The sequence below is a fragment of the Hylobates moloch genome, unplaced genomic scaffold (genome assembly GCF_009828535.3).
Source record: "Hylobates moloch isolate HMO894 unplaced genomic scaffold, HMol_V3 SCAFFOLD_6, whole genome shotgun sequence".
NCBI classification, from domain to species: Eukaryota; Metazoa; Chordata; class Mammalia; order Primates; family Hylobatidae; genus Hylobates; species Hylobates moloch.
This window is the reverse complement of record NW_026652281.1, coordinates 66,177,988-66,189,092: the sequence shown is the minus strand read 5'-3', so window position 1 is coordinate 66,189,092 and position 11,105 is coordinate 66,177,988. Positions and strand designations below refer to the sequence as shown.

The 11,105-nt window shown below is 42.5% G+C and overlaps 1 protein-coding gene across 1 annotated transcript in view; it reads left to right on the top strand.

Annotated features, from left to right (window-relative positions):
- Positions 1-10,838: 10,838 nt before the first annotated feature.
- ATG10 (autophagy related 10) overlaps positions 10,839-11,105 on the top strand; it is a 424,208-nt gene continuing 423,941 nt past the window's right edge. The window contains exon 1 of the mRNA XM_032156923.2: positions 10,839-10,873. The gene's annotated coding sequence lies outside the window, so the exon portion shown is untranslated. The remainder of the gene's footprint in view (positions 10,874-11,105) is intronic.

Genomic DNA, 11,105 nt, shown 5'->3' with positions numbered 1-11,105 from the left:
TCACATATTTGGAAGTCTAAAAAAGGATCTCACTGTCCTGAAATCAGAAATTTGCAGAAATCATCATCTCCATCTTCTACTACTGACTATAAACATTTTACCTTGTGTAAGCAATGACCACAATAGTTCCAAAGAAGGAGTTTTAAACAAAAGAATGCATGTGGGGCTCAATTTTTAGCTCCCACCCATTACCAGAAAGAGATGATCTCTCCCTACCTCCATCATGCAGATTTTCCAGAGTCTAAAAATTCTAAGCAGGTAGTAGCAAATTTATCATACAGATCAATAGTTTATAATATTGAAAGTGAAAACAACAATGAATATAGCATATTTTTTGCTATCAGATTGACAAAAAGTGACAGTTTCATTGGGAAAAGTGTGGAGAAACAGGCATTGGCAGATACTGTAGGTGACATAAAATAGTAGGGCAATTTGCTAATAATCTGTTAACATTTTTAATATACATCATTCCTAACCCAGGAGTTTCACCTCTAGGAATTTTTCTTACAGAAATACTCATATGAGCGCACCAAGGTATATTTGTACATGGTTGCTCATTGCCACGTGGCTTGTAGGAGCAAAAAATTGGAAACGACCCAAATATCAGTCAGAAGGTAGCTGCTAAAAATAAATCCTGATATACACACATTTAACTGGTATAACTTGCTTTACCAGCTTGGACACAAATGAGGTTACATCTTTTTTATTTTTTCAAATTACATTAGGCCCAAACATCTATGTGCCAGATTAGTGCCAGAGGAAGCCCACTGCCTGTCTCCTCTCTTAAGGCCTCTTCTCTCTCCCTGAATTGTCCAAACACCCTGGGGCTTTTACTCCTTGCAAAGCAGCGAGTCTTGCTTCTAAATGCCTCCTGGAGAGAAAACTAGAGAATCTGATTAGTCTATTAGGAGCCTTATTTTCAACGTCTGTTGCTTCTGTTTGCCATACTGTGACTGTTGAAAGCTGCAAAAGTAATAAATAGGGAGTAGTGTTGTAGATGGGGGAAAAAAAAGGCTTGACTGAGTCTGTTTTGAAAAATAAAAGTAAAGATCTTATTTGTATTTAAACATGAGCTATCTTTGACTGTGTGTGTGTGTGTGTGTATAAATTTAGCATATACTGTAGTTGCAACAATGATTTAATTTTTTGAGTAAACAAAGAATGAATCAAGTGTTGATTTGGTGCTTGGGGGGATAAATTTTCTAACAAAATTATTTGAAAGCAAATTTTGACACCCTTCACTTCACACTGACTTTTATATATAGCAGAATGACAAGGGTCACCTTGAGGAAAAGTGTGAGGGCTTAATCAATTTTGCTGAGACCCTCTCTTAATTCTTTGGTATTCAAGTAATTCTTCTTTTGAACAATGTATCCTGTTATCATTCTTGTTTTTCTCATCTTTAATCGTTCACTGGTCTAACACTGCTAGATACTCATTTGCTTATGGAACAGTTCTCCAAAATAATTTTCAATGGCTTTATAAAATCGTGCATCTTTTGCAAGAGTAGCAGTTTTACATTGCAACTGAAATGCATTGTATTTACATTATATTGTGGGATGTTTATAACATCTGCAATCAGCAAAATTGACTGGCTGAGTGGGGATAGATGCTGATATTAAGTTGGGAGGGCTATTTAAGTGAGGACTAATTTAGTAAGTGGTCAGTTCATTAGTGGATATTTTCCTGTTATGACCAATTTCTGCTTTCCTACACAACTTAGCAACTACTTGGATTGAGATAATAATGAATAGCTGGATAATAAGAAACTTCCATACTACGCAGTACTAGAGAGGAATTAGGTGTGTATTGACATGGAGAAACATTCACAATGCATTGCTAAATATAAAAAACAAGTTCCACATGAATAGTATAACCACGTTTCTATGAAATAATAACAAATGTTAGTATATGCATAAGAAATATAAACAAATAAAACAACCTGGAAGATACTCCAAACTATTAGCAGTCATTTCTGATGAATGTGTGGGGAGTGGGGAAAATGACTTCATCATTTTTGAATATGACAAAATCTAGTTTAAAGTATTTTTAACTAGTGGACCAGGTATAGTGGCTCATGCCTATAAATCCAATGCTTTGGGAAGCTGAGGCAGGAGGATCGCTTGAAGCAAAACAGTGAGACATTGTCTCTACAAAAGAATTTTTTAAGAAATTAGCTGGGTGTGTGTGGTGGCACATGCTGGTAGACTGAGCTACTCAGGAGGCTGAGGTGAGAGAATTACTTGAGCCCACAAGTTCAAGATTACAGTGAGCTGCTATGATCATACCACTGTACTACAGTCTGGGTGACAGAGTCAGACCAATATACATAACATACATATATTTAAACTACTGTAGCTGAAATAGAACCAAAGTTGAAGAAGAAGAAGGAAGAAGAGGTTGAGGAAGGGAAGGAGAGGAAGGAAGAAAAGGAGGGAGGGAGGGAGGGAGGGAGACAGACAGGAAGGAAAAGGAAGATGGGCTGTCATTTGATTAGTGTCCAAACAGGGTATTCCCAGAGTTTTTATTAGCCCATTTTGAAGGGATGTAAAAGGTTTTTTCAATTGCAACCTATTGTGTTATAAATACCCCAGAGCTCATTTTCAAAATAACCAAATCACAAACATTTGTTGAGAATCTGTTATTTTCAAGGTACTATGCTGCACTTAGTGCTCAGAGGAATACAAGAATCTATAAGACTTCTAGCTTCTCTCAAAAAGCTAACAATTTAGTTAAGAATTCAGGAAAATCTTCACTTGAGATAGGAAACTGCATCCAGCCTTCAGTGACCAAGATGGCACAGCTGTGTGATGGTGGAGAAACTAACTAGCTGACACTCAGTCTTTGCTGCTGCCTAGTATTCTATGGGTTTAAGCATGAGATGAGAGTCAGGACTGAGTGCAAGATATTTACCTTCAGAGAAAAATGTAATTCTTTATTTTTCATAGGAAGGGAAACCCACAGATTGGTTCAAAGGCCAGTTAGAGCTCCATTCAGATTTGATGAGAGTATCAGGGGGCTTTTGACGTGGATACGCATAAAGTGTGACGGTGAATAGTAGGGTATGTATTATTATTATCACTGCCTCATTTTATAAACAAAGAACCTAAGATTAACTCAGGTACATTCTGCTGCTAAGGGCAGAATCAGGATTTAAACCCAGTACCTCTGACTCCAGACCCTGCATTCTTAATTTTTCAGACCCACTCCTTTATCCAAATGTACTGTGTAACTGCTAGGGTCTGAGATCAAAGGATGACCAGATGGTTCTTGTGCAAGGAAGAGATGTTCAGCATGGTACTAATCAATGTGTATATTTACTGTGTAGTTTATCCCAGAAGAAAAGAGGAAACCGGCTGCGTAAATGGAATTTGGAGGAAGGTAATACCTCCTGCCAAACAACATCACTATCCGTGAAATCTCTATAGTCTTTCTGGATAAGAGGTTGCCAAGATTTCTGTAGACATGGTCTTCCTTTCCACTCCTGGAAATAATCCCTTTAGGGCAGAATTGAAACACATTAACAGAGTAACACTTTCTGCCTTTGTTCTTGGAGAGTGAAAAGAAACTGGGCCTTATATCGACTGTTTGGATGGTACGTGAAATGCAAACTACTCCTCTTGCATAGAAAATTTTTGGAAGTCATTGCCTTGAAAAGTTTTTAAAAAGTATTCTCAACATCCTAAAATAGTGGAAAATAACTTGTGAATAATCAGTGCTACGGTTTAAATGTGTCCCCCAAAAAGCATGTGTTGGAAACTTAACCCCCAATGCAGTAGTGTTGGGAGATGGGCCTATGGGAAGTATTTAGGTCATGAGGGTGGAACCCTCGTAAATGGATTAATGCTGACTATAAAAGAGCTTGAGGCAGTGAGTTTGATCTCTTACTCTCTCTTGCCAATGTGATGCCTTCTACCATGAATGATGCAACAAGAAGGCCTTCACCAGATGCAGCTCCTGGAGCCAAAAACTTCTATTGTTTATAAAAATTACCCAGTCTGTGGTATTCTGTTATAGCAGCACAGAAGGAACTAAGACAATGAGCTATAAATTCTTTTTCCCTTCTTTGCTCTCTTTATCTCTGAGACTGTGAGGACTTAGCATTGAACATTGCAATGATTTATGGACAATGTCAAAGGTCTCTGAAAAATAATAATTTGCGGTTTTGCTGAGGCAAGCATCAGAATCCTAAACATTATTGTCTGAGAACAAATCACTTGATTAGTGAGTGGGCCCAGCCATCCACCTGGTATTCACATCGCAAGCAAGGTCTTACAGCTTTCTTTAATTGTCATGTCTGCAATAAATCCTGTGAAGAGATAATAACTTTGTTTCTTTGTGAAAAATGGCCCTGTAAAGAAAGTCAACTGTTAGTGCTTGTGTTGAAAAGTGATGGCATTTATTAATTTGCATGATTATATTTAGATAATTACATGATTAGATTAATATTTAGAGTACAATTAGGTGCACGATGTTGATGGCCTCTTGATATACTTAGAAATTTGGAGGGTCTCTGTATACAGAGACGTTTCTCTATAGCCTAGCACGGGTCTTCTTGGAAAATGGATGGCAAGAAAACTTCTGGCTTTACCTGTTGGTTAGGGAAAAAAAAAGAATATTTTATATTACTGTGATCTTTTGGGAGGCAGGCATCTTTAGTAAACCAAATGTTCTGTGTCACTGCTAGGGTCTGAGATTGCTGTTTGGCAACAAAAGCTCTCTCGGGTCAGGGAAGCGGTTGCTTTCCCCTAAATTTTTCTTTTAAAAAATCCTCTGTAGTTGACCTCATTGTTCACCATTCTGCAGATGAGAAAGGACTCAATTGTTTTCAGCTGAGTTCCATATAGCAATTACAATAATGCCAGAATCATACAAACCACTGAATTAAGGTGGCTCCCCAACCCGATATCACCAGGCTGTTGACAGGCGAAGAGCTGAAGCCATCTTTGATATATATTTCCCATCCCCTCTTCCCTGGAATGTTATTAGGCACATTAGGTTCTAACTGGAGCACTAATCGTTGAATCATTTATTATTCTGCACATGCCCCTTACTGGTAGTCAGTGAAACTCAGACGAGAATATCCTACCCAGGATTTGATTGTGATGACACATGGCAAGATGTCAAGCATCTCCAGAGGCCTTAGATGTTTGGCCTATTGCCGTTTGAGAAATGGCCTCTGATTTTCATTTAGACTTCATGAGGATGTTGCAAAAAATTGTTCTTATAACTGGTGCTATCTGTAATTCTTAATGGTAGTCTTGGAAATGTGGTAGCATTGTACAGTTGGGCTTATAGACTGAAGAATCTTTGCTGTCTCAGAAGAACTCAAGGAAACTGAATTTCCAGACCTGGCAAAGATCCATTTTTTCAAACTGCTTGTTTAGCCTTGTTGCCTTGAGTCAAATAAAGCAAGTTACTTTATGAAGCATGAACAATGCCAGAAACATATCATTAAAATGTTAATTTAATTTGACTTGTTGAGGTAAGAATTCAGACAGTTTGGTTTACCGAAAAGTGACTGGGATTAGTGGTACTGTTGTTGATCTGGAATGAATCTGGTCATGTGAATGAGAGTTCTAAGGCAAAGAGAATGGGTGTAGTTATGAAGACTTTCTACCTTTGCTGTAGGTTCAGGACTAAAGTATAAAATGTGCTTTCTTCAGTTGTTCATTTTGTACTTTTGGCACACATTAAATCCACTTTTAAGTGGGAGGTAAAGTTAATATGTATTTGGCTGATAAGTTTAAATTTGTGATCATATGTTTTTCATTTATTCCTCCTTTTTCCTCACTTCCTCTGAACCAAAATGGGATGAAGGTCTCATTCTCAAATGCTATGATCTTGTTTTGCAAATCACCAACGGGTCCATCGTATAAGTTAAAACTTTGCAGGCCTAGGTGTCACAAGAGTATTCTTTTCTATTTGCCAAGATAAAATCCCAACTTATGGCTTGGGACCATATTGTAAAATGTAAATAACATTTTACTAAGTACTATAGAGGAAGAGTTTGCTGGGCCAGTTGCCCACCACTGAAGGGCTGGATTTAAGTGTACCTTGGGTTATAATGAAACTAGTTTGGTGGTCTTAGCCTCCCTAGTAGACATTTTCCCACATTAGAAAACCAGCACAGGATTTCATGCAATTCCGTACAAAGGACAATTGCAGCTCTGCTCAAAACCAGAACTGGAGTGTGGATGGGGTAACTAGAGGAGAAGCTAGAGGAGGAAGAACAACAGGGAGCCTTTCAATCCAAAGTTAAACTCCTGCCTAGATTTAGGAGGAAAAGGGAAGGGGAAAAATAATTGCATATGTATTTTAATTTCTGTCCACATTCTGTAATCTCACATACCATCTGAAGATATCTCCTCCTTTCCATTTCCTGCACTGTCCATGTTCTTAACTCTGTGAGAATATGTACTTCAAAAACTTTGACTAAAAGCATTGTGTTAACCTCTCTATACTAGTAACTCCAGATCCTGGAGCTGTAGGACTCAACACCCACATCTCAACTAGATTCCACAGAAATTGTATTCATGTGTTTCTTACCTCTCTCTGATTCCAAATTCATCTTTTCTAACTAGCTGCATCTCACTTGTCCATTAACCAGGGTGCAGTCCCAGTTCCCATAGGGGGCCCTTTGTAATGACAAGTACAAACCTTCCTCTCTTCGTTTTTGCACTAGTCTATATGGAAGTTAATGCCTAATCATATACATTTGATACTCTATTACTGTTCTAATTGACTGACTGAAAGTATAAGCCAACATTTTAAAGCTAGAGGAAAAAACCCCAAACGTAAGATGCTACACTCCTGACCTCACTATACTTCAACAAAAGATAATTATTCAGTCCTTTTTCTCTTTGGGAAAAGACTCTGGCTCTAAATCCCTTAATGATTCTACCTGATTTAAATCCGACTATAATCCTGCATGGTAAATTAAGATTCTGCACCTTTTCACCCTTGCTTTTGGAATAATGTGTCTAACCCAACACCTGCCTAAAGAGATCAGATCCTCTAAATGATCCAAAGGCATTCTGCTTGGGAATGGAAACCGTAGCATCAGCTCCAAGAGAAGCAAATGGTGCTAACTCCCTCTGACTTGGACAGTGCTTCCACTCATGGGGGCTTCATAAGTGGTTGCATTTAGAGACCTGCTCCCTGAAAAAAAGGACATCTGTTTCTTCCAGTTGCATGTAGAGTTCCCTGAACAGTCATTACAGGTCTCTTCCAGCATCCCCTTCCCTTCAATGTCCCCCACCCTCATTCCCACTCCCAGTAAATTAAACAAGCCTATATTCTACTTAGAGGAAGAAGGCATTGTCCCTGGGAGGTTCCCAGGTCCCCAGACATTAGAAGAAATCTCCAGGTCTGTCTCAGCATAGTACTTCCCTGTAGCAGGATAACGTGCCCTTCCTGGAGCTGGGCCGACTTTGCCCTAAGGTTACATTTCTACATAAAGAAGCCTTTAAGGGTGCTGTTGCAGGCCTCCACACTGGAGGTTTATGTCTGTCAATCTTAGAAAAAAGGGAGGCTGTAATAAAACTGCCGGAGCCAGCAGTGGGGAATTACAACTCCAGGATCAGAGGAGGTCTGCCTCACAGCCCCGCTAGATGCTGAGGTTGGCCTCTCTGAGGATGGAGAACAATAAAGCGGAAGGAATTTAAGTCAATTGGCTGCTGGATTGCATTAGCAGGACTCAGAGAAGGGGCACTTGCTGAGGGTGGTGCCTGGATTCTTGGCTGCTCCCCTTGTGCCAACCAAGCTGGGAGATCCAGAGCCTGAGGGAATGAGAAAAGTTCACCCAAGTCCAACAAGTTGGGGAGGCCTGTGACATGCAGACACCCAAACTGGAGACTGTGTGTGCTGCAGCCATTGCAGCTCCAAGTGTAATTTAGTTGATTTACAGTTGATATGAGCAAATATTAATTAAGGTTTCAGTGAGTGACCGTGATAGGCAGAAAAACAGGAAATACATCAGAAGGTGTGCTGGAACACTTTGCAAAGAAAACAGGAGGAAAAGCAAAAGTAGTGGCCTCTGGGAGCTGGGCAAAGAGAATATTGGGGGAGTCTGAAAGTGGACCTGCCTGGTGGAAGGCATGCAAGTGGGGGAGGTGGAGTAGAGAATAGAGAAGAGAATAGCTGAGACTAGAGAGGGCATCACTGACACCTGCCCAGCAGCTCTGCAGCCTTGAATTTGGCAGTGTGGTCCTGATGCCTGCATGGAAGGCTTGTTGGACCCAGCTTGAGAGCTTCCTAAAATATCCTTGGGCCTGATGCAATATCACTTTGTGATGGCACTGCATTGCGATGTGGTGACAGGATAACCTGGTGGTGGAGAGGGAAGGCCTTTTATGTCTTCATATGATTTCATCTGAGAGAGGCCAAATGAGCCCAGCACTCCCAAAGGAGAATGGGTGGGTTGGAAGAGTGGTTAAGCTCTCTGATGTGGAAGGAACAGAGTTCCCATCCACCCACCCCCACGACAGAGGGCTGGATGGCTGGGAGATGCTCAGTTAGGAGAGGGAAACTCTGCAGGACAACCCCAAGGGGCCTCTCAGCAGTTCACAGGGACTCTAAAACGCTAAGGGGAGGAAGAGCAGTGTTATAATCAGCCTTCACCTGGAGAAGGCAGCACAAAGAACAGGGCAGCTTCCCCGTAGAATATGCCCTCTGAGTAAGGGAAAAAGAGTTGGATTGGGAAAGGAGAGACGACACAGGCCTAGTGTGGAGAAAGCCACCAAGAGCTCCAGGACTCTCCAAGGTTTGGCCTAGTCATCTCCAAATAAAAACAGTTTGCCTAGCTCTAGGCAAGCCCTTGTTCTGCATAATGATTTGAATTTTGAAATGTGACTTAAACCTTGCAAAGGAATGCAACTCTTTTCTCCCTCCCCCAGGCCATTCTATCTTTCTTAGAGGGCCAGAGGTGGATCAGAGGGAGGAAGGTTTAAAATTTTAGCCCCTTTACCAAAACATGGAAAGTGTCAACCAACTAAGTCTCCCGCCATCCCCGCCCCCAATGCTCAAAGTGTTCAAAACTAAAAGCTACAGCATCTTTTCAGCAAGTAATCAGCACAAGTTGAAAGGCACATGCTGTTGCATTTCTGATCAGATTGTATGTTAAGCAGGAAAATATACCCCCACCCCAACCCTTTTTGGCTAAATGCATGTCTGTTTAAAGAAGCCACCAGGCAGTGCCTCTCACTTTGTCTTGGCAGGGCACAACCATCAGACGAAGTGGGAGGAAGAAACATTAACTTCAACAGCTGTTTCTTGACCCCGGCTGTCAGTCTTCCCAAGAATAAATTTTGGAGAGTCCTATTTGAAACAAAGAGGGAGTTTTGGGGGAGAGAAAAGTTGGTTGGTTCCAGGGCGGCCGCCCAAAGAAGCAGGGAACAAGATGTTTGCAGTTACCACGCAGCCTGCAAGCCTCTGCCGGGTGCAGGGATGGAGCAAAGTAACTTGAAAGCTCCCCTCTCGGCGCCCTGTGCCTGCAGCTTCCCCCCCTAACGCGCGCCCAGATCCAGCGCCGGTGGTAGGAGCCGTAGCTCGACTACAGTAATTCCCCAGCTCGGGCGGCTTGAAACTGCTCGGGCTGAATAGCATTTGCTGTTCCGTCCTGCGGCCGCCTCCCGCCGCGGCTGCCGCGCTCCCTGCAAAGCAGCTCTCATTATCCCGGAAGTTGTGCTGACACAGTCTCGCTGCCACCAGAAGTTTGTCAACATCAAACTTCTCCTGTGTGGGGTACGTTCACCTTCCACGAGTATTTAATCGAGCCAACAAGCAAACAAACAAACCCAAATAAACCTGCCCGTGATGTTATGGTCTTTTTTTTTTTTTTTTTTTTTTGCTTTCCTGGAAAGCTGGAGCTGTTAGGAATGTGCTGGTGGGGTCTGAGAGTGCCTGTGGGGTTGGTGGGGGGGGGGGGGCGGGGGGGGGGGGGGAGATAAGGGAGACGGCCCCCCGGGTGGGAAGTGAGGAAGGGGCAGCAGAGGCGGCAGGCGGGCAGCTAGAGCTGGGGGCGGGAAGGAGGCTGGGGCTGGGGGCCGGCGAGTGGGTCCTGCAGCCTCTTGGCTGCCGCTTGTTTGGAGGATGTACGGACAGGGGCGAAGGTGGCTTTAGGTCCCCCGACCCCGCAACAAAGGTTATATGGAAGTGATGGCGAGGCAAAGCTGAGAGGGCCGGGACGCCCACTGTGCTCTCCACGCTCCTGCAGGACATTTCTGCAGACATCTCACGGGATCTTTCGGAATAAAGGGCATTGGGGTCATAAAATGTATTCTGAGACTTAAATTGCAACATTAAAAAAAATCCATAGGATTGGAGGGCAGGGATGTACCATCATTTCTGTCTTTGAGAGGTCTGTTCTGGTATCCTTGATTAAGACCATTTGGTCTAAACTTAACTGACTCCCTCAGCCAGGTCTCGGCGTTTAGTTCAAGTTGCAGCAACACAGTTTGATGTTTGTGGTTTCCAGTTGCTCCCCTGCTGAGATGCTCCAGGTGCTCCCCCAGCGCCTGGGGACCCTGATTAACACTTTCCATTCCATAGTTTTACCCGAACAGGGTCAATCCTGCTCAGATGATGGAGAGGACAAGGTCGGCCTTGCAGAGTTGAGACACAGGCATTCATGAAGGGGTGCTACTTGGGGGCCACAGGCTTTTGTGGAGGAGCTGGAACTTCAGACACTGATAATAACTTTGTATCTGCTTTGGGAAGCCACTAGTACTGCACTCAAACAGGGGAGAACAGAAAGGGGGTTGCGGTAATACCCCACGTGATGTCCAGGCAGATGGGGCGGCTGAGAGGGTTCAGTATCTGTCCACCTGTGGGTGCAGCAACATTCTTCTCTACTCTTCAAAAATAAGTCGGAGTGAGTAAATATCTCTGAAGAGATTAATATTACGCATTATCCCACTATGATATTGTGGGAGTGGGGAGGCAGGTTTCATCCATTTAGGAAGCGAGGAGCTGAATTTTCTCTTCTTGTTGGTCATCTGTTAGTGAGTATGTTTTTGGAAAAATTAGGTCTACAGTCATGTATCTTCAATAACAAGAAGCAAGATGCTTTCCCCTCTTTTTCAAACTGCCCTAAACTGGAAAAT